At 46.2% G+C, this 5596-nt stretch overlaps 1 protein-coding gene across 1 annotated transcript in view; it reads left to right on the top strand.

Annotated features, from left to right (window-relative positions):
* LOC102675478 (Down syndrome cell adhesion molecule-like protein Dscam2) overlaps window positions 1–5596 on the top strand; it is a 105893-nt gene that overhangs the window by 47419 nt on the left and 52878 nt on the right. The window lies entirely within an intron of this gene.

The raw sequence follows: 5596 nt of genomic DNA, 5'->3' as shown, positions 1-5596 counted from the left end.
GCCCTCCCCCCGCGCTACTGTGAAGAGGGACGTAAAAATGGCGTACCGATAAAAACGTAGGAGTCTGATAAATTGGAGCCACTTTTTGCCCGCTTTTTCCCCTTTCCCCGTCGTTTGTGTACCGCGACCGAACACGCGCGCGAAGCAAAAAGCCCCACCGCATGTGCACACACGCTGATATAAGCCGCTCTGGTCAATATCCGAGTTAATTAGAGTCTGAGGGGGCCATTCGAGTATCCGCGTATATACGCATTAACGTGTGGCCGCCCCCTTCCTGCACATCCTAAGCCCCGTATGAATTGTGCGGTGTATTACACGTGGGAAAGAAAAAAGAGGGATGGGGAGGGAGAGGAGGGAGGGACTTCGTCCCATAGCGCAATATGCAAGAATTTTTACGAGTGAACGCGAATGAACGTACGGGAAAGATTCGAAAAGGATCCAAATCGCGAACAATAGTTTTTTTTTTTTTTCAAACTCGTTCTTTGGGATCGGTTGACGACGATAGTTGGAACCTCTTAGACGAAAGAGAGAGAGAGAGAGAGAAGGAGAATCACGAAATTACGTAGTAAACGAAGGAAGTTTGAACGAAAGGAGAAAAGCTGTTCGTTTGATCACAAACGAGCGCTGATTGAATGCGATTCCCGTTAAATTTTACGACTTTTATCTCATCTCTTCTCTCTCAACTTCTCTCTAATCCCTCCCGTCGTAATCGTAATGCGTTGCATCGTGGCAGAAATTACCAGTTTGACGCATAATTGTTTGCCGAAAGTAAAGTTTAGTTCAGAGAAATAACGCGCGTTTAATATCTCTTCCGTCCTTTCTCGCTGTTTTTTCTTTCTTTTTTTTCACCCTTTAATTCGTATCTTTTTTTTCTCTCTCGTTCCTTATCCCTTCGAGTCTTCCTCGACTCGTTTTCGAAGGTTCCGCTGAAAACTCGATAGTTTACTCGCCTCTGCCGTCGTTCCCTCTCGAACGGATTATACCGAATAAACGAGAAGTTTCTCGCGTCGACTGATCTGCACGCGACTAAAAACTTTTCCGAGTGATTCGTTTCCCATTCAGACGCGACCGTCTCCTCTCTTCCCACGCCCTTCCATTTCCTCTTCCATCGTAAGATTGGATTTTCCTTGCCCAGACGTCGCCCCCTACGACGATACGATCGCGCTATTCGATTCAATCCTGACGTTTGCCGTCAGAGAAGTTGGTCAAACTGGTCGACAATGCGCGCAATTAGACTCTCGTTGCACGAAGTGATAAATATGTAATAATATTCCGAGGAATTAAATAATTATCGGTTAATAGGAAAGAAACGTTTGTCTCGCCTCTTATAAACAGGAATGACGTTCGTGGAATGATAGCTGTTTAGATTTCGAGTGGATTTTGGAAAATGGAAATTGCTCGAGTACGGAGAGTGGAGAGTTTTAAGAGCGGTGGCGGAAATTCGGAATTTCGGTCGAAGTTGGACGAGAGAGTATGAAGGAGAGTTTTGTAGTTAGAAATCGGTCTCGCGATACGAAGGTTATAGTTCGAAATACAGACGTGCTACTCCGTCGAGTCTTATCCGTGTCTCTCTGATACTCAGACTCTCTTTGCTCGACAACAATTTCCTAGTGGAGGAGAAATTTGACGAGGATCTAGCTACTTGGGTTATAATAGACCGGTTCGACAAATTCGAACGATATCCTTTAATAAAGGAGGAGCTCCTCTCTAATCGATTCTTCCTATTCTTTCTTCGAGTATTCTTCTTTTTTTCTTTTATCGACGTTACTCGATAAAAAAAACTGGTTAATACAACATTTCTCGAAACGTATCACGATTACATTGGATATATAAGGTGGAGATTCGAGGAATAAAAATTAGGGGAAATATCTCCTCGAAGCATCGTTTCTCGATTATATCCCGAGACCAGGTCACGAAATATCGACCACTAGTCGCGACTTTAATAATTCTTTCGCGATGTCAGAAAGTCGTGATAAGATTTCTCCGCCCCGGTCCCCTTTCGATAGAAGCGTGCAACTCTCTTCACCGATTCTCGATTTTCTTCACCGCTCTTGATTTATTCGTTGCATCGAAATGCATCTATTTTCAGCCTCGTTCGAGAGGAGCTCGTCGAGGATCAAGGATCAAGGTTCAATTTTTATCGATTTCGTTCGTTAATTCAACGCAACGATTTTCGACGTACGTATTCCCTGTACGGTGAGAGAGAAAGAGAGATAGAGAGAGTATCGACGAGGGTCTCTCCTCGAGGATTAAAGTGCAGCGAACATCGGGGGCATGTAGATGCAGATAGTCGAGAGACTACAGTGCAGCTCAAACACGGCGTCCGGCCACAATGCAAATTCGCCTCGGGAGGGAGGGCTGATCTCCCAACTATCTTTTGCCAGTGTACCCTTCCTTCCCTGACCCTGCTTTCCTCCATTTCCACTGTCCAATGAGAATTGTCTATCCCTTTTTTATTTTGTTTTTTTTTTCTTTTTTTGAAGAGCTTCCTCCTCCCCTTCGACACCGTATTCGTCCTATTTCATTCACCGTTGATTCGCTTGTCGTCCATGCATCCCGACGATCGTTCGATTTAAATGGATCCCGCGCAGAAAGCACTTACATCGGGATAATTATCGAGACGGAGTCAGGCGAGTTAGTTAGTGGGGAGGGAAGAATTGTACGAATTCTGTGTGTCGTTCTTTGTCCTCATCGATCATTTTCGTCGTCAAAGTTTTTCAAGCTAAACTGTTTTTGTTTTCTCTCTCTCTCTCTTTTCTTCGACGTCTCGAAGGAAGGTTTTAACCGAAGAAAAATGTTGTTATCCGATTCAGATTTCACACCGCGTAAATCGAAGGGAAAACAGTTCATGACGTTCGGTGTTTGTACGCGGCGTGCAAGCCTGAAGCTACGCCGGAACGATATCGCAGTGATAACACCTCCCGGCTGTTTTCATTCACAGCACTCGTCGGTTCAGAGACTTTCGCGACTGCTAGACAAACCTCGAAAGTTACTCGTTTGTAAGCTTTTCCGCCCAAATCCGGGCTTGACACTTCTTCATTCTTAATACGCCGATTGATCAATTTTTCTTCGTTTCTTTTTCTCTCTCTCTCTCTCTCTCTCTCTCTCTCTCTCTCTCTCTTTCTCTTTCTCTTAAATTCTTTTAAATATCTATTCCCATTAATTAGTTATTATTTATATAGCGTACTAAATTTCATTACGAAAAGAATTGGCAAACGTGGCAAATTTTCGCTTCCTCTTCTTTTCCGGGATTCGGGTTCACTTAGGCGACTTTACGACAAATTTTTCAGCGGGGATCTCGTGGAGGATCGCAGCCGGTAAATAGCCGATGACAGTTTGCAGTTCGAACAGCTTAAAACGAAAGTTTTTCCATGGCGAGGGTCGGGTCTTTCCGGAGGGGGGAGGGGAAAAGTTTGCCAGAATCGTGGAGGAATAACAGGGTCGCGCGAAAAACGAACGCGTCGCCTAAGAGATATCGATTTTATCGCTCACGCGACGAACTTTGCCCGCATCGGTTTTTCCCCACAAAAAAAACCGCGCTTCCACGCGGTGTTGTCTCCTAAAGACGATCCTCGACGATTTTCAATCGGTGGATGGAAGTCGGAGCGAGGTTTTTTTAATAAATCGAGATCGATTTTTTCCTCCGTGCGAGCGAAGTTTTGCGGAGAAGATCATCGATCGGACTATTTTCACGATCACGTTTCTACCGAACGCAGTCGACGCCTCGGTTTAACATTTGGCTGAAAGGCGAGGGAAAAATCGAGAGAGAGAAAGTTAAAATGCACAGAAGAGAAAAATGAATTTTTTCCTTCGAATCGCAGGGAATTCGAACAATCGCCCTATCCTCGGAAACGATGGTGATGGACTTGGGCGTGATTCCGTTGAATGCGCGGTGAATCGTTGAGCGGAAGCTGTCGCGGCAGGAGAAAAGAAAATTTATACGAGGGAAGTTGGCGCGAGTTTGAACCGTGCGCCAGATTCATAACTCCGATAACCGAACGACGAGGAGGAGATCCGTCGTTGATTTATCGCGATGCGCAACTCGAAAAAGCGCCCACGAAACCGAGGATCCGTGTTGAACGCAGTCGAGCTCGAAATGCTTTCATAATAATCGAAGAATATCGTGTATCACGCGGCAATAAGATTCGAGTATTCTTATAATTTTACTCGTAAAATATTGTACAAGCTTGATCACGATAACAAGGTGGAAATCAGGAGTAAACTATTTTAAAAACTCGATGATCGCGAAAAACTTGACAGATTGTTTCATCCGATCTAGCTTATCGCGGCCATCCCTTATACGATGTTGCGTATCGAAATGCAAGAGGGGACGAAACAAAAGATACATAGATGTACACTATATTTACTACGCCGACTGACAATTTGCCGGCGTCTCGATATGTTCCAGTGGTACGTTAACGCGAGCACACAGACCGTCGGTATCCCTCTCTCATATCGGAACAATACGCGTTCACCTGGTATTTTCGCCAGGATTAAATACTCGAGCGACTAAAAGCGCTCGCCGCTGCTCGTGCATTCGTTCGCGTGCCATTGTATTCTCAATTTCGCGTCCCAGCCAGGGGAGAGGAACGAGAGAAGGAGAAGAAGGGAGAAGCACGGGTGTATCCCCGTGCACCGGGGATGGTGGGGCGGAATGGACCAGTACCTCTCGTGAAACCGGTGCTTTTAGAATTATTACACGGGGTAAATGGCATTTCAAATGGTTAATGGGTATTAAAAAAAATGTTTCGTTTGACCCGGTACGGGGAATCCGCTGCCATCTCTATTCACGCGTGTTGCGCGCCGGCCAGAAATGATTCCTCCGGCGAGAAGGAGAACTCGCAGCGAGATTAAATCCGCGAAATCGGTTCGAGCCGCATCATCCTCTCCCTCCTCCCTTCGCTGCGTCCCTTTTCGGGGGTGAAGAGCGGTCTCGCGCTCCATAGTCTCCACCAGCGAGAATACCATAGCACCGGCATCCTATTCTGCCTGTTCCGCGCCGCCGCGGTCGGCTTATTCGAGCATATTATTCCGCGTATGTACGTGGAAAAATATCCGCGTGGTCGAACCGGCTTGTTAAATCCTACGCCATCAGCCAAATAGACTTGCTAGTCTGTCGTTTCACCAACCTCGGTTTCATACCCCGTCCGAGTTGCGCTAGTAGTCCCTTTTTGCACCACTAGTCCATTACCCTTATTAGCGCGAAATTCCAGTGGCGAGGGTGAAACAAAATTTTCGAGGGGCGGGAAAGGAGAGTTCATCGTGGAGACACCGTCGAGTCCTCTCGTTGAATCCGCTCGAAGGACGTTCCTCGATTCGAGGAACGAAAGGATGGATCGCGAGAAACGAGTTTATCGTATTTTGTGTTTCGAAAAGCCTCGGATTCGAAGGACACAGTTTGATACCAAGTTCACCAAGAGACGGGGAATGGTTGGGGAACGTTCGCCCGCCCGGCTCCGATACTTTCGATACTCGGTTATCGATTTTCCATCCGTTCGTAAGCTGTTGTTCGCGATACAGCCAGCCGATAAATTATTTCGACGAGTTTATGGAGAGCGACGGATCGATTAACTTGCGCGGTTTAACAAGTGGCCAA

Source organism: Apis dorsata, unplaced genomic scaffold (assembly GCF_000469605.1).
Source record: "Apis dorsata unplaced genomic scaffold, Apis dorsata 1.3 scaffold_683, whole genome shotgun sequence".
Lineage (NCBI taxonomy): Eukaryota > Metazoa > Arthropoda > Insecta > Hymenoptera > Apidae > Apis > Apis dorsata.
This window is presented reverse-complemented; position numbering and strand designations above follow the sequence as displayed.